The 19,690-nt window shown below is 49.9% G+C and overlaps 2 long non-coding RNA genes across 3 annotated transcripts; one reads left to right on the forward strand and one right to left on the reverse strand.

Moving 5' to 3' along the window:
* Window positions 1-1,277: 1,277 nt before the first annotated feature.
* LOC111764124 (uncharacterized) lies at window positions 1,278-9,448 on the reverse strand. 2 transcript variants are annotated; one of them, XR_011647008.1, is made up of 3 exons: window positions 9,355-9,448; window positions 1,456-1,629; window positions 1,278-1,349 (listed from the first exon to the last, which is right to left on the reverse strand). It is a non-coding gene; the product is annotated as an uncharacterized lncRNA (long non-coding RNA). The 2 variants fall into 2 exon arrangements; XR_002796813.2 differs by lacking the exon at window positions 9,355-9,448 and adding an exon at window positions 3,680-3,751.
* A 4,384-nt stretch (window positions 9,449-13,832) lies between these two features.
* On the forward strand, window positions 13,833-15,660 carry LOC111764126 (uncharacterized). The gene is made up of 2 exons (XR_002796815.2): window positions 13,833-14,020; window positions 14,249-15,660. It is a non-coding gene; the product is annotated as an uncharacterized lncRNA (long non-coding RNA).
* The last annotated feature ends 4,030 nt before the right edge of the window (window positions 15,661-19,690 follow it).

A 19,690-nucleotide genomic window follows, 5' to 3' on the forward strand; every position in this document is an offset into this window, starting at 1 on the left:
CTCCTAATCCCAGCTCAGAAACGAATTTCCAGATGTCTCTCCAACACGTCGTGGGCATCTGGGAGTGCCTTGGTGGCCCACTCATTTCCCTGCTTGGCTCACTCTTCCAAATAGGGCGGGGCTGTGTGCACCCAACGTGCTAAATATTTCCCTGCTGGCGAATCTACTTTGTGGCTGCTGCTTGGCAGCAGGAAGCCAGGAAGCTATTTAGATACATTATCTTCCTTTTCAGGAAGTTTAGAGGAACTTTTCTATTGCAGTTCACACAAACATTCCATCCAATGGCCATTTAGTCATGCCGGCTCATTAGGTCACCAGAGAAGAATGCTCAGCCTGATTAAACGTCATTCTGGCTTCTCCAAATTCCCTGTCCCAGATATAAGGGAGAAAACAGAGCTTCCCTTGCTGGGTGGTGACCAAGACTGGAAAGCCCAGACTTGAGGCCATGGGGGGCACATCCCTAACCTCACAGCTCCTTTCCAGCCCCCAACGGAAAAGATTTCCTGTGTCCCAGGGATGTTTATGCTTTGACAGGAATAAAAATATGGGTTCCATGAATAGTTTATGGTCATATACTGCTTATCTTACAAGGGAGATCAAAGAGGACCTTTGGCTGGGGAGGTGGGAGGGGGTAGAGCTGAGATTGCTGTCACAAAAAATGTAAAATGGCCCTGTGAACCAAAGGTCTGGTCATGGAGAAGAATCTATGGCTGGAAAACAGGGCTGGTGTGGGCCATCATCATTATCAATGAGCTGTTTTTATACGCTAGACCCCATGCTAAGTGCCTCACATGCATTAACTCATTTAAGGCTAAAACAACTCAAGGAAATAGGTCCAATGAGGAAGTTGGTCCAGAAAGTCAAGCACATTGCTTAAGGTCACCTGAGAAGTGGAAGCTGGGGTATTCATGCAGGCTGCACTGTCTGATTGGACTTTGTGCTATGAGAGAGCTGTCTGGAATCTATGGTGCAATATGTGTCTTTAGCCACATGTGGCTACTAAGCATTTGAAATGTGTGGCTGGTGCAACTGAGGAACTAAATCTTTCATTTCATTTACCTGTCATTTCTTTAAATTTAGATAGCCTCCCATGGCTAGTGGTTACCATTTTGAAATCCCAGATCTCGGCAGTCTGGCTCCAGAATCCACATCCTTACACATTAGATTGCCTTTTGAATCAATTCAGGGAATTTTGAACTATTTACTAGGACAATAAAAGCTAGGTCGAGTTTAGTTAATCCTTCAAGGACAAGAACACACAAGACACTGAGACTAGATGTGAACACAAGAGAGAAAAGTTTGTTTACATCAAAACAGTAGGTGTTTGGGTCAGGCGTCCAGGAGAATATCTGTAAAGGAAGAGGGTTAAATATCAGTATGATTTGTCAAGAGAGGAAGTGGTTTTCTTGTATTTAATCAACAAGTCTTATTGAGCGCTTAATGATGTGTCCTTACTCTCTGGTCCCTGCTCTTCAGAGGTATGTGGTTTAGCTGGAAAACCAAGACTAATCCTCCAAACAATGCAAGGCCACATGATCCAGGGTGGACAGCACACTGAAGCCTGTTCATCCTGTTGAGATTCAGGAGAGGCGGAGATCAACAAAGATGGGAGGAATCAAGAAATCCTTCCTGGAGGAAACAAAATTTGTGTTGGAACTTGGAGGCAATGGCTTGGACAAAGACAGGAGGAAGGCGGAAAGGATGAGTACACAGCACACTTGGAAGGAAATATTGGCCAGTTCTTGAGCACTGCCTTGAAGACTGATGTTCAGGAATTAATTAAAAATGACTCCAAAGTGTCTCGCTTTGATAAAAATAATGGTTCTGGGGGCAGACAGGAACTTTAGGGGTGGTTGGAGACAGTTTTAGGAAATTATGACTTTGTTTTGGGACATGTGGGCTCTGAGGTGACAGCTCATGGGACTTTTGGATTAATATCCACTCTGTAATGACCAATAAATAGTCCAGTTTAGATGGGACAAGGAGGGTGGACCAAAGGGCTGCCCACAGTCACCTCCATCTCTCCGACTGAGAGGTTTCACTTTCCCCCTAAAGCTGAGAAATCAGGCCAAGGTTGCATGGAAGAGAAGCCACAGGACTACAGAGAGATTCACATCACCACCTCACTGGAGACAAATGCATGCCTTGTTTTTCTCTGCTACGCTGAGCTGACAGACAACCAGTTACTTCAACTTGGATGTTACACTCATTTGCCCTTTGGAACCTCCTGCCCAATGGCTTATTTGACATGTCTTTTTTTTTTTTTTTCCTGATTATTTTTGTAGTACTTACTCACCTACTCACTGCAGAACCCTTGGAAACTTTATAAACATAGAAAAAGGAAATAAGGAAATGCAATCATGTATACACACAGAGACCCAAATATGTATATATGTATCTGCATATATATATGCTTTCATCCATTTCTAGCTCATATTTTAAAATGCCTTTTTAGCTGACAAAATCCATAAGAAAAAGAGGAAGATAATAATAGCCAACTTATTGAATTATTAGTATATTCTAGACTTGAAGAGAGAAACACCCATCAGTCTCTACACACATCTGTAAGAATTTGTTCCTCCTTACTGCCCACCATTCTCTCAGTACCCAGGCAGGTGTCAGGATGTCTTCAGCCCTTCCTGTCATCACTTGCTGGTATTCCTTTCAACCAGAGGGCTGTTGACCCAGCATCCCCTGTTCCAGCCTCAGAGGCAGCGTGGTGGGAGCTAAGGAGAGGTGGGGGTTGGGGAGCAGGGACCAAGAGAACACGGACCCTTGCCAGGGTGCCTGGCCAATCATCTGACCCTCAGACCGTGAAGTCTGGATGCTAAAGGCTGCCCCAGACCAGAAAACAAACATTAGGGGAACACAATAAATAAATCCTATCAGGAGCTCGCACACAGAAGTTGAGGGCCTTGGGAGAGAAAGAAGAGAGAGCAGAGCAGGCCTGAGCTGAGAAGTGGGATTTGTCCGCTGCCTTGAAACTGGCCCAGAGAAGCTACGAGCAGAAAGGTTCCCTGGTGAACAAGATCCCAGTGTGCAGCCCAGGCCAGATCACTGCCCCGCACGTGGGGCCCGTGCAACCTCAAAGGCAAGTCTTCCCTCTGCCCTAGTCTCCCTGCGATAGGACCTGATGAACTGGTACCCCATTCTACCCACAATCTTTGTTTCCGGAGGTGGGAGATTCCTTATCTGTTGTTGTTCTGTTTTTTTTCTTCCAAGAAACTGCATGCTCCTTGGGAAAGGCTTGCGGGGTGTGTGCGGGGTGGGGAGAGTTGTCTCAAAATACACACCCCGGGGGGTGGGGGTGGGGTGGCTGGGGGGGGCGGTCTTTCCTCCAAAGATAACTCAGGAGCCCCCAGGCCTCCTGTGATGCCCCTCGAAAATCTTCCTAATGAGCTGTCTGGGGCGGTGGGGTGTGTGTGCGCGCGCGCAAGGGGTGGTTATTTTCCACAATATTTTGGGCGCTGCTTGTTTTTTTAGAACGCACTCTTCGTTTTCCGGTTTTGTAAACGCCGGTGGCAATGACCTTTCCCTCATTGCCATCCCTGACAGCTCCTCATGCGTGAAACATAATTTTGCCCATTATTTTGTGGACCATAACCTCGCCTCCCAACCGTTCCTCCCGGGGTCTCCCTCCCAGCACCCTCGCCCCCACGTCAGACGTATAATGAATTACCATTCCTTCAGACAACGCGTTTGAAAACTTGTCGTCTCCAAGGCAACGGAGGATCCCGGGGTGGGGTGGTGGGGAGGGGCACTGGCCCAGCCAGGAAAAGACTGGAAGTAAAGGGGGCGGGGAGGCAGAAGCCGAGATGATATCATTCCCGAAGCCTGAAAGCAGCCAATCAGCGCCTGAGGATATGAGGTCATCTCCCCCCACCCCCACCCCCTTCCAGCCTAGGTAGCCCCACTGAGAATTCTAGACAAGTATTGAAGTGAAGTTGTATTGCTGGGAGAGAAGGGGGGCGGGGGGTGACGATGGGGAGGGAGAGTGCGATCCACCGACCCCCGGAACACCCCAAGCAGACACTAGAGCCTTCACTAGAGCCAACCCCATAAAAATGTCATCAGCCTGGGCTCTCCCAGTGTTACAACACAATGATTTCTTTGGGGAGAAGAAAAAAAAATGAAGATTTATTTTGCAACCACACCCCGCCTCCCTTGGAAGAGAAATACCAACCCACAACAAGTTGTGAATGAAGTGTCTGCAGATTGGCCCCTACCCCAGCCTGAGAACTTGCTGGACCGAGAGGCGCGCACCCTCGCGCGGAACCAGCTGGGCTTATTTGTGCAGCTCGCTGCAGCCCCAGGGATGGGGGAAAGCTCTAGGTGCTCCAGGGAGGGAGCCTGGCTTGGGGCAAAGCTGCCCCAACCTAGCGGTACCACTGAAAGCGCTGGGGGGAGGGTGTCTGTCCCCGAGACAATGACAGCATCTAGGGCCCAGTGCCAGGCTCCCAGCAGAAGCAAACAAGCCCTGGCTTTAGGGAGGGGTGCGGGCTCATTAGAGAGCCTACTGAAGTGTTACCACCAAGGTGGGGGGGCCAGCATGCACCGCTCTCTCCTGCCAGCTTTTTCTCTCGGGACTGGGAAGCAGGGCTGTTTTGCAAATAGCCTCATAAGCCTTCCTCCACATGCCAGAAATGTTCCCAGGCGTCCAGGCCACAGGACAGGCTGGCCAAGGGTTTGGACCAGACCTGTCCTACTCTCTCCTGCCCTTGAAAACTCTGAAAGGGGCAAGTTTCCTCCACACCATCTTTTCGGAGTTGTCCCCCAGACCCCACTTACACTGCCTTCGAGGAAAGAGAGAAGCAATGATCCCTGTGTCCCACTCTCTTTTTCCGATCTTGACATCAAGACCCCGAAAAGGGAAGGGATCAGCCCCAGGACCAACTCAGAGTCACTCAACGTCTGTCCCCAAGCCACTGTCCTTTCCCAGGAACATGCCCCTGACCCAGTGGTTGCACCTGAAGACGGAACGTCTTCCATTCCACCCTCACCTGTTTAGTATTTTCTGTACAAGTAATTACATTTTGGTTGGAATTCATGAAACTCTCCATCCCGGTCACTGTGAACTATGAGCAAGAGTCTCCTGCATATCCGGTGTGTGTCCAGCAGCCCTGACACACCTACAGAGAACGTTAAGACAGTGTTGCTCCCAGAGGGTCTATAATCCAGGAAGTGAGACAAAACAGGTCTGTGGGGGGGTGGATGTCATGAAAATATGTGCAAAAATTGCATACTGAGCATTACAGAAGAGGACTGGGGATGCTCAAGGGAAGGACCAAACATCCATATTTTAGCATTTATTGGTGTCCTACTCTGCCAGGTGCTGACAATGCAAATACTGGTAGGTCTGAATTCTACCCTCAGTGTACTCGGTGGCATTTATAAACACACTATGCCTCCTCGAAAAAGAAGGAAGCCCCAGGAAGGCAGAAACTTGGTGTGTCCATATGGGTAACTAGCCCAGTGCCTTGTAGAATACAGATAAATATTTGTCCAGTGCCCAAACAGAAGCCCTACCTCAAAGGATGTTTCTAATTCTGGATGACATTAGTGAGGAAGTAATACCTGAACAGGGCTTTAGAACATTCCAAGTAAAGGGAACAATATTTGTAAAGACATGGTATATAAGGACAGGACAGGATAAGTTATGCTGAGGTAACAAACATCCTCCAAATCTCCGTGACTTAAAATAACAAAGGTCTAGATTTCACTTTTGCTACACATCCATTGCCCATCAGCCAGTGGCTCTGCACCAGGCCATGGTCATGCCCTGGTCCAGGCGGATGGGGAAGGCAATCCTGGAATTTTGCTGGTCACCAAGGAAGATAGAATAGAGGGTTTAGTTGTGAAGTAACTTGTGTCTTCTCACAACTCATTGACCAGAACTGGTCACATGACCCTCCCCAAACCCATGGGTCAGAAAGTACAACCCTGTGCACAAAGAACACAGAACTGGAAATATTGGATGAGCAGTGGCAGCATTGATAGCTATCACACATTGGACCTATGAGACTGCCCTAGCATATTTGGGGAATATGCACCATGAGCTGGAGCAGTTCAGGAAGGCTCATAGAAGGCAACCTGGGCTCCGAAGACTAGGCGGGGTCAGGTCAACAGTAAGAAGGAGAAGAGGCACTCCAGACAGCAGAAACTCCACAAGCCAAAGCCAGATGTTGAGAAGGAAACTGGGACCAGGCAACTGGGTGGGGGTGGAGAGAGACCTGGACAAGACCTGCAGGATTGGGCTATTTTACCAATGTGTGCCAATCCTTTCCCGGTGTCAAGCAAAACTGATCCAGCTTGCCAAAAAGTGCAGCTCCAGCAACCCATGCTATGCCATATCCTTCACTCTGCCATGTTGGTTTTTTATCTTGTATTTGGGACATTTTCAAAATTACACAAAATTGCAAAGATAAAATTAGTAAAAGGAATGTCCTTGTGCTAGTTACCCAGAGTTGTTAACATTTTACTGAATGTTTCACTCTCACTCTGTGTATGTGTGTGAACACATTTTTTTTTTCCCTGAACCACTAAAGAGTAAGTTGCATATACATCATGGCCCTTTACCCTAAATGTGTCACGGTGTATTTCCTAAAAAATAGGAATATTCTCTTACATAATCATCTTTCAGTTATCACCTTCATAAATTTGCTCTGACACAAGACATTCCTCTGTTGTCCATGTACCAGTCTTGTAAGTTGATCTATTAATGTCCTTGTGACAATGCTTCCATCCAGTACAGAAGCAAGCCTAGAGTTGGATACTGCATGCAGTTGCCATCTCTCTTGGGCATCCTTTAATCCAGAACATCCCATGGCCTTCCTGGTCTTTTCTGACACTGACATTTCTGAAGACTATACCCCTACCCCCACCTTTTTTTCTTGTAATAGGATGTGCCTCACCTGAGGTTGTCTGGTGTTTCCTGGTGCATAGATGGAGGTGATAGGTTCTTGGCTGTTGTCCTGATAGATGAGGCTGTGTCCTTCTGAGGGTATCCCTCCCAGAGGCACAAGATTGCCATCTGTCCCTCATGAGTGGCGGAGATTTTGAACACCTGGTCAAGACATTGCCCAATTTCGCCACTAATAATGGCTGTTTGTGTTTTGTTTTTCTCCCTTGCAAATAATTAGTCTGAGAGGATACATTTCAAGATGCTCCTCATGAAAATCTCCCCTGTATTTGGCATCCAGATAGGATTCTTACCTGATCCAATCTGTACCATGATGGTTGTAAAATGATGTTCCCAACTTAGGTGCTCCCTCCATAGTCACCTGTCAGGCCTCAGCATTCTGCTGCTAGCAAGAGCCCACCCTTCTCCGCCATTTATCTACCAATCCATCTATCCGTCAGTCCATCCAGCTACCTACCAACCTATCTACCATCAGCACGGACTCAGGAGTTCCTATTTTTAATGATTTGTAATCATTGCTGTACCAAATTATTTTGGTGTTGAAATTTGTCCCAGATGTGGCCAGGAGAAACCCTTCAAGCTGGCTTCTGTGCCCTTTGGACAGGTTCCAATCATTTTTTTTTTTCTACTTATATCATTTCTCGAGTTGGAACAAGAAGGTCCCTATATGCCTGGATGTCCTACAGGGACACTGGGGCAGCTGGGGACTCTAAAAATGTGGAAGAGTTCCAGTGAAACATGAGAAGTTCCCCTTGGCCCTTTCTAATGTCCTGGGGGAAAAAATCTGCCTTGTCAGGGATCTGATGAGCCTTTCTAATACTCACCAGTCACAAGAACTTAAGAAATGCAAAAAAATAACCCTGTTGAAAGTGTTAAAGTGACATTCCCTTTTGGAGCAATTCCTTGGAACCGAGAGTAAAAGATTTAGAGGCATGGAGCAGGACATGAAGATGCTGGTTCTTCGCACCATTGTTGCAGCTCTAAAGTTCTTATATTTTTTGTGGATTTCTGGGATGTTTTTAGAAGCCTGGCTATTAGGGTCCTTAACAAAACCCACAGTTTTGGTGCCAGAGCTGTCTAATTCTTCGCAGTATTACTCTCTCCCCACCCTGATCTTCTAATAAGGAATAAAGAATATTGGGGTAAGCTTCTCCACTCCCATTTTACAGATGATGAAACTGAGGCCCCAAAAAGTCAGGAGACTTGCCTAAGGTCACGCAACCATGACCGAGCACTAAAGTGGGCCTGTCTGCTCTGTGACTTGGTCGAGACCTCTGTGCAGAAAATGAACAGAAGTGAGCACACAACTCTGGGCTTTTCTTCAATCCTCGGAGTATACCCTACATGCCAAGGAATTCACACCCAAACCGGACCCCCGAGGCTGCTCTGCCTTTGCTGCCCACACCGATAAGGCGTTTCCTCAGGAAGCCCCCCATGCCCAGACAGCATTACACGGGGGGCAGGCGGCTGGGGCCAAATCCAAAAGCAAACAGTGGACGTTGCCTTGTGCTCCTGGGTCCTGCCAAAGCAGCTCCAAGACACACAGACAGCAGGGAGCCTGCCCAGGCAGGAGAGACTCCTCAGGAGCCGCGCTCCGAGCAGGGCATCGGCGACACTGGAGGTCCCAGCAGAAGGGGGGACGCCACACAACCCTGCTCCAGGGGCAGAAGGCGGGCCGATTAGAGAATGCTCAGCGCTCACAGTGGGCCAGCCAGGGCTGGTCAGAGGAGCCCAGAGAGGAGAGGAGAGCCATTTGGCCTCCCATGACAGGCCCACAGGGAGGGTGGGCCAACCCCAAGCCTCAGTTTCCCCCTAAGTAAAATGAGTAGGCCAAAGGGCCACAGAGTCTGCACAGGAATTTTAGATACTAGTGCCATGTAATCCTGATTCTTTTATTCTTCCCCCCACCCCATTTCCTTTTAATTTTCTTTTGCTCAAGAGACAAGGATTTGTAATGGGGGCAATGGAGCCTCAGTTTCCTCCGTAAATGAGCATTTTGTAATGTCCATTAGACCACGTGCTTTCCATTTGTGCTTAGCTCAGGGCCGTCTCAGAGGACGCTGCTGGTACGTGGGAACCGGAGCTGTTACATGGATTTCACTTTTGTCCTTCCTCTTTTTCCTGCCCTTTATTTTCCTTCTTCCTTTTTTCCCCTCGGATTTTGCTGTGTGCCTCCCACCCTGCTCACGGCAACCGTGGTCCTTTCTGGAGGTTCCCGTGGCCACGGTGTTGCCGGCACCCCTCCTGGAGGGGCGGGATCAGGGGTGTCGTCTGGTCCAAACCGCCAACCTCTTTGACCCAAATTCTAAGCCTTTGGCTCAAAACGAGAAGGAGAATAAAATTAAAAAGACACAGCTTTGCCTGTTGCTCACATACATTTTTCATCTAACAATGCCACCCAGACCTCGTGCCTGCACCGCTTGTCTCCCACTCACCACCAAAATCCATTTCATGGCACGTGCGTCCGGAGCTGGTGGTCAGAACAGCATGGAAATAGCTGCACTCTCTATTAAAAACTGGTGCTCTCCTGCCTACCCACCAGCTGACAAGGCGGAGGAGAAGCTGGCACCGTGAGTTGCCAGGCAGCTCCACCAAGGTCACAGATTCCTTAGGAAGGGGAAGGGCTGAACTTGGCTTCCACTGGCTGCCAGGCCAAAGAAAGGTCAGGCTCTGCAGGCCCCGCTGGCGTGAGCATCCCGACCATCCGGGAAGAATCCCCTCTTTCTGAAGGAAGACCACTCTCTATTCTCGTGCCTTCTGGGAGCCCCCTTGGCCCCACAGTAGCCTACCTACTGGTCACACAGCTCTGGAAGATGGAAGAGTGTCTGGGGCGGGGGAGGGCCAGACAGGAAGCAGGCCTGGGAGGGCACCTCGTTCACAGTCCACTCTGGTTCCATTCCACGGGGCAAGCAGCCGGCACTCTGGCTCCATCTGTGACCTGTTCCCATGCAACCTTGGCCTTCTCCCCGCGGGCAAATCAGGACATGTCCGGAAATGATTACAATCAGCTACGCTACCCTGAGAGGTGCCCCAGAGCCCAGCCAGGGCGAAAAACACACTGTTCTTCCATTTTATGAATGAGCAAACCTGTATGCTTTCTATAAATGTCTGCATAAATCAAAGGTGGCCCTTCCCCTCTCGGTACAAGGGAAAACAGCCCGGGCTGCAAAGGCCCTTCTTCCCTGGGATGGAGGCCCAGGGGACTCTCTCTCTCTCTCTCTTTCTGTCTCTCTCTCTCCATTTCTTCTGGGCTCCAGGGAGCTGTCTCTTGAGCTGTTGTCTGGCTCTGCAGAGAAATCTATTGCTCAAACAATGACTCAGGCCCAAAGGGGCGGCGTCTCACCTTTCCAGGGGCCTGCTGGGCCAAGCTCCAGCTGAGGCCCAGCCAGACCTGCTGTGGCTCTGGGGATTTTGGTCCTCGGTCAGCAGTCTTCCTGGGAACTCCACTGTCCCGGGCCACAGCCTAGCACCTCCTGCATTCTATTTAAACCCCACGTCTGCTTAACTAGCAAGTAATCATTGCTATTACCCCTGGCCCATGTAACCAACTGTTAAACCAATGAAATGAGTCGCAGGCACCCTGGCCATTAAAATCAAGTCCCCACTAACTCAAATGACCCAGGCTGATTTAGACATCATGCCTTGCATTGAACCAGAGCGGCAGGTGTTTATATCAAAATGCACAGACATTTCCTCCGCCCCCTTCAGATGACCTCCAGCCCCGGCTGGTTCAGACCAGAACAAACCAGTCTAGATGGCCCAGCCTTAATTATTGCCATCCTAGTTTTGTCTTCTTGGTAAAAAAGGGATTCCTGACAAAGAAGGAAGTGCACAAAAACCATCTTGTGTTGAAAATAGTGCCTTCACTGGTACATGTGACTTTGGAGTCAGCTGGAATGGGCATGCTATAGAACTGGCTGATAAAATAGCTTGTCTTCACTGTGGAAAATAGGAAACAATTTAAAAAGATGACTCAGATGTAAGAGGGCTCTCCCGGAGCGGAGAACCAGAACAGGCAGGTGCTGCTTCCTGGCCTCACTTCCTTGAGGCTGGCCTCCCAGAGGCAGGAGAAACTCAGTATCCAGGAGAGTTGGGGAAGCCTGACCGGCCCATAGCCCTCCCTGTGCCTTAGGATGCTGTGTGTTCAGGTGGAGGCACCTCCCTTTTATCTGGAGGTAAATGACGCACCCGCCCCACAGGAGGCTGCACTCAAGCCAGCCAGCCTGCCTCTCTCAAGACGCCGCCCAGCCTCGGGGACAAGCCTGTTTGCTCTCTCCCTCCATCCCCATGCATGGAATCAGGCTGAGTGCCGGCAGGCAGCACCCAGGAGAAGCGCGGCCACAGGCGGCCAAGTGGCAGGCACAGCCCAGCGGGGCACACACAGGCCAGGCTGGAGACCAAGTCTGGGAATCACAAGCCCCCTGCGTGAGAGAAGGGTGGGGTGCAGGTGTCAGGCATTCCACTTCAAAGAGCTTCAGAGGCTGGTGCCCGTACGTTGTCACGGGGGTGGGGGACAGGAGAAGGCCCCATCTGCGTGGAGCACCTGCTCCCTGGTTATACTTGAGAAAGACCCAATGGAGCAATGGAGGGGGCAGGTAAGGACCCACAGGGCCATGGAAATTGACAGAAGTAGTCTCGGAGAAAAATGGTGCCCACCCTCCAATCCTAGCAGACACCGCCTGGGACACAGTGGGTGGGCTTGGACCACCTTAACTGAGACAGACACTCCAGGGTCTCACCGTTAGTATCTTTTGCTGGGTTTGTGCCGCTTTGTTTTAATCCCCTCTTTGGTTTTGGATCCTAGATGTAGCATTTCCTGGCTGAGTGTCCTTGGGCAAGTGCCCTCACCTCTCTGAACTCGCTTTCCTCCCCAGCACGTGATAACAACCACACAGCTCCTAGGGAGAAGTTCAACGAGACACTGCCCAGAGAGCCCTCCCCGCGGAGCGGCCACTGCTCTTCTTTCTTTCCCTTCGGGCTGTCTAACCTCTTTCAGGAGGGGAGGCAGGGCTGCCCTCGCCCCCGCCCGCTTCCTCCTTCATCCCAGACTCACAGCAGGCGGTGCAGGCTACACTCACACAGGTGCCCCCCGGGGGCAGGACCCTGCCACAGCTCCTGGGAGCCGTCCACCGGCGGGGGCCCTGCCGCCCCGGGCTCGAGGAGGTGCGCGGTGGGCGGCCACGCCCGCGGGGCGTCCGGCTCGGCCTTCCGCTCTCCCTTCCGCGCGGCCCGCCTCGCCCGCCCCTGAGGAAGCTGTCAGCAGCGCCGCTGCCTCCCTTCAAGCCCCGACTCGCCGGGCAGGCCTGCCTGGGTACCGCGGCTTATCCAAACATCTTCATCGCTTTTCACAAACCCAATCCCTGCTTATCGCCTGCACCATCAGGAGGAAGGGCAGGAGGGGTTTGTGACTGAAGTGTGGGGAAGCGCCGCTTTAATTAGCCTCCCGGCTCGGCGGGGTCACCCGCAGTTCAGTCCCCGTGCCTTCACATGTTCCCAATCACGTAGGGGGAGCGCCGCGAGCCTCCCTGGCCCCTGTCCTCGGCTCGCGGCGGCCGGGCCTGCAGGTCCGGCCACGTGGTCTGCGCTGCAGGGGTTCTGCAAATTATGAACGGAAAGGAGCTGGCGGGAGCCTCTTAGAGCATCGGCCCTGCGAAAGCCGCTCCGCCACCATCTCCCAACTCACCGAGCATCTCAGACCCGTGGAGTCATTGCACAAAACCCAGCCTGGTCCCACGCCTGGGGAGGGGCAAAACGCCCGTGGGAAGGCGGAATGACGCTGCTGGCTCCTCGGTGATAAGAAGGCAGAAAGAGCCCTGGGCTCCGAGTCAGAGACCTCTTGGACCCTGGATTCTGTCCCCCTTTAGCTGTGCAATGTTGGGAACATTTCTTCATCTTAAAAAAAAAGTGGGGCTGAGAATGCCAATTCTCCCTGCCTCCCGTGGCTGTGAGCCCTGAGAGATAACACATGCAAATATGCTTCCTAACATGCCACAGTCTAAACAAATGACCCGTATTTCTAGTTCTCCAGCCCACTAGGCATGTACTAACATCTTGCCACAAATACCAGGCTCACAGAGGGTTTCTTTACGCTTGGATTTTTACTTGACTCCACCATTTTCCTGAAGCCCAAATTCCTCACCTGGAGACCTTGACTCGAATTCTCGGCGCCTCGCTGGCAGGCTTTTTAAAAGCTGGGGCGGATTTTTCACGGTGGAACCGCATCTCACCAACACCGCCCCCGCGCACCTCTGGGCGCCTGCTCTTCCTGCACGTACAGCCTACACGAAGGTTGGACAGGAAGCCACAGGCAATCGCTCCCAGATTTCCTGCCTGGTACTTTTCAGAGGCCTCGAATTCCCAAGATAATCAAATAGCCACATTGGTCTGATAATCATTTCTCCAAGTCATTAAGAAGCCAAGCCCTGTCCTGGGCCCTGGGAAAAGGCTTTGGCCGTTTAATGGCTGCCCGTAAGGATTATGGAGAGGGATGGGGAGGGAGACCATGTAATGGATCATCCAACCTGGAAAAGGTGAGATTAATACTAAACCGGGAAAATGGGCATAAACTTGGGCAGATTAGGAGGTAAGGTCATGGCTCTTCTAGACCATGTGGGGAGGTGGGCAGAAGGGAGGAGCAGCCTTGCCAGCAGAGATGTCCGCGGAGGCCGAGGGTACACCTCATCTGGGCACTTTCTGGGGAAATGGAAACTCTCACCCTGCAGCTCGGTTCATAAAGGGAGTGAGTCCCCCCAACGCTCAGCTTCCACCTTGGCACATTAACATGCAATAAGCCTCGAGCTCCAGGGTGGAGACAACTTCACGGGAAAAAGACTCAATCCTAGATTCCGCCAAGAGGTCGCGGCCCGGGCGTTTATGATCACAATTATACCTGGCATCTGCATGGTATCCAGGTGCTCCGAGCGCATTCTCATGCCTTTTCTCTTTTGATCTGAAGCAGATAACAGACAGGAGAACGCGCCGAGAGGCCACCCTGCTTAGTGGCACACCGGCTGAGCAAGAACAAAGACCAGAAATGAAGGAGGATGTTTGCACTCTGCTTCCCGCTCGCCTGAAAACAGGAACCTTCGGGAGCCTCCTCAGGTGAGGTCTCCACCTCTTCCTTACCCCAAAGCTACATGGCCTAAGAGGTTTTTGTTCTTATGACATATTTTTTTTAATGGGGCAGATCTCACCCAAGGTATCTTTTTCCCCTCTCTCGCTCTCATTTTGCTTCCCTGGGAGGGAGTGGTGTAGGTTCTGACTGTGCAGTGGGGAAATGAGGACTGCAAGCTGAACTGTTTTCCTCTTTTCTTCCCACCTGACACACAGCCTCTGCTGGTCTCCACTTCCGTAAGCACCTGCGAGGAGACGTCATCACCGTGGGGAATGCCAGCGGTTGAGCCGATGGAGACAGTGGGTGGACTCCTGGGCCAATGGCCTGGGAAAGAAGTCAGAGGTGGCAGGCTTGTTGAGGTGTGCTTCCCTGCAGATGACAAGATTGCAAAACAAAGAAGCTGACTTGTCTCAGGGATGGAATTAATGGACGCCTAAAAGGAATGGACAAAATGCCTCTTGCTGACAGCAGAGGATGAGGGAACAGCCAGCTGGGAAACCTGAGGGCTGAATATGGCAAACAGGGTCAGAAGCAGGGTGTCTCTTGGAAGCAGCAGGCAGGACCCGGCAGAGAAGATGGCCCAGAACAACTGTGTGAGTTTCTATCCTGCAACCATGGCAGCTTCTGAATCTTACAGACTCCTGTTCTTAGAATTTAAACGTGGGCAAGGTAGTAAATCTCACTGATGAAAGGCGCCAAAGAAAGTTTGCAGACTCCGTTGTCCTCCCACACAAGGGTACAGCAAGCAAGTTCCAACTTCAACTGACTATTTTTTTGAGGGAGGGACTATATTTACCTCTAAATCATTCTCCCCTCTCATGAGCTGCTAGCACAAGCAGGTGCCAGTTAATGACTCTTGTGTTGGACTGAATTCAATTTTGAAAATGAACTCAGCCTCATGGAAATGGCCTGGCTAGAGCATCAGAAGAGCTGGATTCAAGTTCTAGCTCCACCAGTGCTTGGGGGTGCTCTCTCAGACGAGTCATTTCTCCCCTCTGAGCCTCAGCTTCCTTCACAGTGCACGTGAAAGTTGGGCAAGATGCTTTCTAGTTTGATTGCTGCCATTATAATGCTTTTATAATGCCTTTAGGGGCAATTCCACCTCAAGGTCAAGGCAGAGAACATCTAGGAGCAGAGCAAAGCAAATTTAAAAGTAGACAGATGAGGATAAATTAGACAGGGAGGAAGGTAGGTAGACAGATTCAGAAAATTTACAACTTTATCAAATATAATATAAATTATATGATGGGGTGTGAAGGAATAAGTGTTTCAGGTGTTTTAAGTTTTAGATTTTCCTCTCTCATTTCTTAATCTCTTTGGAGGCTCGCTAAAAATCTCTGGCAAAAGCAAATGCTTTGAATTGGGCTAGAACTGCAACTACTAGACCAAGGACAATGTATGCCTCCATATCTGAAGATACTATCAGGGTCAAAGACAGTCAAGCTGGAGGAAGATGATAACCACAGAAAGGTGAACAGAAAGTTTGCAGAAGAAAACCAAAGAGCTAAAATCAGTAGTGGTTACCTAGGGGGGGGCAATGTGATTGGGGGAAGAAGGATTGATTTATTCAACCTCTATACACCTGTATTGTTTACTTTACAACCAGAATGTATTCACATGTGACCTGTGTGTGTGTGTGTGTGTGTATATATATATTCCTTTTTTTGTTGTTTTTCTGAGGTGCTGAGGGCTGGAGATTGAACCCAGGACCTCATGTGTGGGAGGTGGGCACTCAACTGCTTGAGCCACATCTGCTCCCCCCCCTATAATTTTAATAGCAATAACAGTAACAACAACAAGAACCATCATGAAAGGAAACACAGAAGAAACTGGTTAGGCTCTTGCTGGTTCCCATGCTTATTTCAGTTTGTCCAAACCCTCCATTCCCCACAGTATCCTCATTGGGGGGTCTCAAAAGCCTAGCTGAAAAGAAAAAGGTTTAAGTAAATGCCATTTACAAATTTTAAATTCTTCCATTTAACTTTTAGTTATTGTGTCAGTTATGGTCTTGGCAGAAAGTGGATGACACACTCAAATTATGCAGTTTGAAATGAGTTAGTAAAGAGATTGTTTTACAAGGTGCGGGCAGGTGTAGGGGAATCACAAGGGATAGATAGAGCCATCAAAGGGACTCAACTACTGCCCTTGACCTGGAGGGAGAAAGAAGGCGCAAAGGGAGAAAGCAGGTGCAAATGACCACACAAGGTATATCATGGGGGTGAGGGCAGCAAGTACCCCAGGTTCATCTCCTGCCTCTTTCCCATCTCCTGCCAAAAGTCATTGCTGTCCAGAGCCAAGGGGAAGCCAGAGGACAGGGAGCCTTTTGATGCATACAGGTTGGTCTCCTGGGTCAGAGAGCAGGTGGGGGCAGGGTAGAGAGGGGCAAACAAGGGAAATCCACAAACATGGTTGTTCAATCTAATGAAAGAAGATATGTACAATCCCAGCTAGATTTTTAGCTTAAGCACCAAATACCCATTTGGATATGCATGTAGCAATGGGTCTGCATTCCACTTCCGTCTCTACCACTAACTGGTTCTGTGCTCTTGGGCAACCTCCCGCCCCAGTTCCAAGGGCCTAATTTCTTTATCTGTAATATGAGGATGTTGGAGGGTACCTAGTTATTGCCGAGTTGCCTTCCAGTTCTTACCTCCATGACTACTAGTCTAGACCACTACTTGAGTTAGAGCTTTTTCCACATGGTTGCTGGTAACCATTGGTGACAATACCCATTCATTGGTGGTAGATGATAATATTCTCTACTTTATTTGAAAGCTTGTGGCAGTGATGAGGTCTGTGGGAACTTTGTGCAGATACCATGTCTTGTAGATGACACAAAGAAGTAAAACAGCTTTGTGAAAATTGACTAGCCCCCCCCCCACTGGAGTTGCCTTGCAATGACAGTGAATCCTACACTGGGGCACCCCCCAGCAGTATTGCTGATTCATGAAATTGGGAAGCAATAGTGACAGAGATTTTCACCCAGCACCACGTTCTCCCCTCTATGTCCTGCCCAGCCCAGACCCTCTGAGTCAAAACATCTGAGGAATGCAGTGTGAAGTCTGTGCTGAAAACGGGAAAGTGGTCTTGTATACAAGTGACCTCTTGTCATTTGGCTCTACCCTTCTAACGCCATGGGCTCTGAGCTCTCCTCTCTCAAAAGGCCAGCCATTTCCTTGCAATTCCAGCACTCCCCCTTTGCCTCCCAAGCATAAGGGCTCTTGGCAGTGACCTTGAACCAAGAGTGCACAAAAGCTAAGAGGTCATGAGACTTTAGAAGGGCACAGAACCCAGCTTTATGTCTAGAAAACACAGTAATTGGGATCACAAATGCTTCCTGTGTGGCTTAAAAGAAAGTCACCGCCACCATCCTTCCTGAAGATTTTTGGTTTCAATATATGCATTTTCTTATGAAGTATGCCAGCTCTACTCCTACCAGGTGAGCACCCGTAACAATGAGCCAATCAGCTGAAGAAATTGATACTGAATAAGGAAACCACTTAACAGTAAGAAACTTTCGGTTATGAAGTAAGTCCCCTAGGAATGCAGGATATTGCAAGAGATTGAGTCACTCACATTAGAGTCTACGCCAGAAAGAGAAATTCAATTATCCATCTTCCCAGGTATTACAACTAAAAAATAAAGGCTAAGGGGAGCTAATCGGTTTTTCCTCTGTGTGGGAAGGATTTTAGTTTTCAGGGGTCACTTGGGTGCTCTGTGAATTCTTAGCATTAAATAACCAGGACTCTAAAGATGAAAGTTGCTTTCTCACCTTTGAACTTTCTAGGATAGGAAGCATGAAGTAACAGTTATTAAACCTGAATAAAGGGGCCAAACACTGTTCTAAGGGCTTTCTACGCCTGATTGTATTTTATTGTCACTTCACAACTACAAGGCCCATTTAAAGATGTGGAAACTGAGGCAAAGAGAAATGAAACAAGTTTCCCATGATCAGTAACCTGCAAGGCTAAGATTTAAACCCAGGTCACTCTGCTGTGAAGCCCTTGCTCTGTCCACCTCAGCACAGAGCCTTACAGTGTGGATTCAGGTCAGCTGAGTCCTACCTGGGTTTAATGGCTTTGATATCCCAAAATGGCATTCACTTGGTCAAAAGGGCGGTCACATGGAAAGTTTCTGTGGGCTGCACCACTCTACCCTGCTCTGGGATGGCCTCCAAGCCCTCCTGGCTCCCTGTGAGATGGTCCAGCCATCGCAGAGAAAGCACCTGTCCCTGGAAAGGAATGGAGAGTCTCACCCTCTGCCAGTCCCTGAGTACTACGTTTTTGCTGCCACTGAGGATGGAAGACAGAGCCAGCTGCTTAGGTCTCCAGGCTGGACTAACCAGGGTTAAAAAAAAAGTGGGGGGGGAACACCTCTAGATGCAGTAGAAGGGAAGCCAGGTTCTGGACAGAATTAACCCTCCAAAACCACACCATTTGCTTGACTTCATTTTTCATTTAGGAGGTACTGGGGATTGAACCCAGGACCTCGTACATGGGGAGCAGGCGCTCAACCACTGAGCTACATCCACTCCCCCGTGAGTGTTACTTTTTTCGTGTGTCTGTTTGTTTTTTGGAGTTACCAGGAATCAAACCTGGGACCTCATACATGGGAAGCAGGCACTCAACTACTTGAGCTAGACGAGCTCTGCTCCTTGCCTTCTTGACGTCTCCTTTTCTAGTTAGTGATACCTTATGCTTTTATTGTATTAGAGAAGGTGTAATACAGCAAAAAAATTCAAAGGCAAAATAGAATCAACTCTGGTTTTTTGAGTTTCAAAGGTTTTTGAAACGTATAGCAAATACAAGAGATTTGGGAGAACCTGTGATTCTAAATAAAGACTAAGAGAGGCTCCCTGTGGTTGGCAGAGGGGAGGGAGCTGGGCATGAAGATGTTCTAGGAGCCAAGGAAAGGAGGCTATGGGGCGCCACGAAGCTGACGGTGAACACATGGCTCCGGGGGGGTCTGGGGGAGAACTAGAGACACCTCAGCAGTGACCCCTGGGGAATGATGGCCAAGGACGCCCTGAGAGGGGTTAGAGGTCTCAGAGGACTCTGGTGTGGACAAATGATGTGTACAGAGTGCACCAGCCCAGCAATACCACAACACTCTGCTAGCCCTCCCAGTCCTCTAAAGTTCAACGCAACTCGGGCAAAAAGAGTAGGGTAGGGGTAAGCCTCAGATGCCCTGGTGGAGTCCAGTCATGGTTAAATAAAGCTGGACTTCTTGCCCTTTTGAGCTCATGACCTGAGGCTCACACCTCTCTGGGATGTCCCCTCCCCTCCCTTTCTCACGGCACAAATGCAGAGAACTTACAGTCTCCCTGCTGCCCCGGGCTCGCACCTGCCTGGGGGGAAGCATCCTCTGTGTGGCTGCGTGCTGCGCAGACGCGGGGCTGTTCAAGCGGGGCCTGTTGCCTTGGACACCTGGGCTCACCCACCCTGTGAAAGGACAAGGCTCAGGGGACAAGGCCAGCTCAGCCCTGATTTGCCGACAGAGGAAAGGGCTGGGGTGGGAGATAGGCTACAGGGGAAAGGACACCCTCCGTCCCCACCCCCAGTCTCTGGGAACACCGGGTCTGAAGTCTGCTTGGCCACCCAAGGTGCCGGGCTCTGCCAGACCTGATAACCATTCCAGTTTGACGGGCACCCAGGGCC

Source organism: Dasypus novemcinctus, chromosome 21 (assembly GCF_030445035.2).
Source record: "Dasypus novemcinctus isolate mDasNov1 chromosome 21, mDasNov1.1.hap2, whole genome shotgun sequence".
Classification (NCBI taxonomy): Eukaryota; Metazoa; Chordata; class Mammalia; order Cingulata; family Dasypodidae; genus Dasypus; species Dasypus novemcinctus.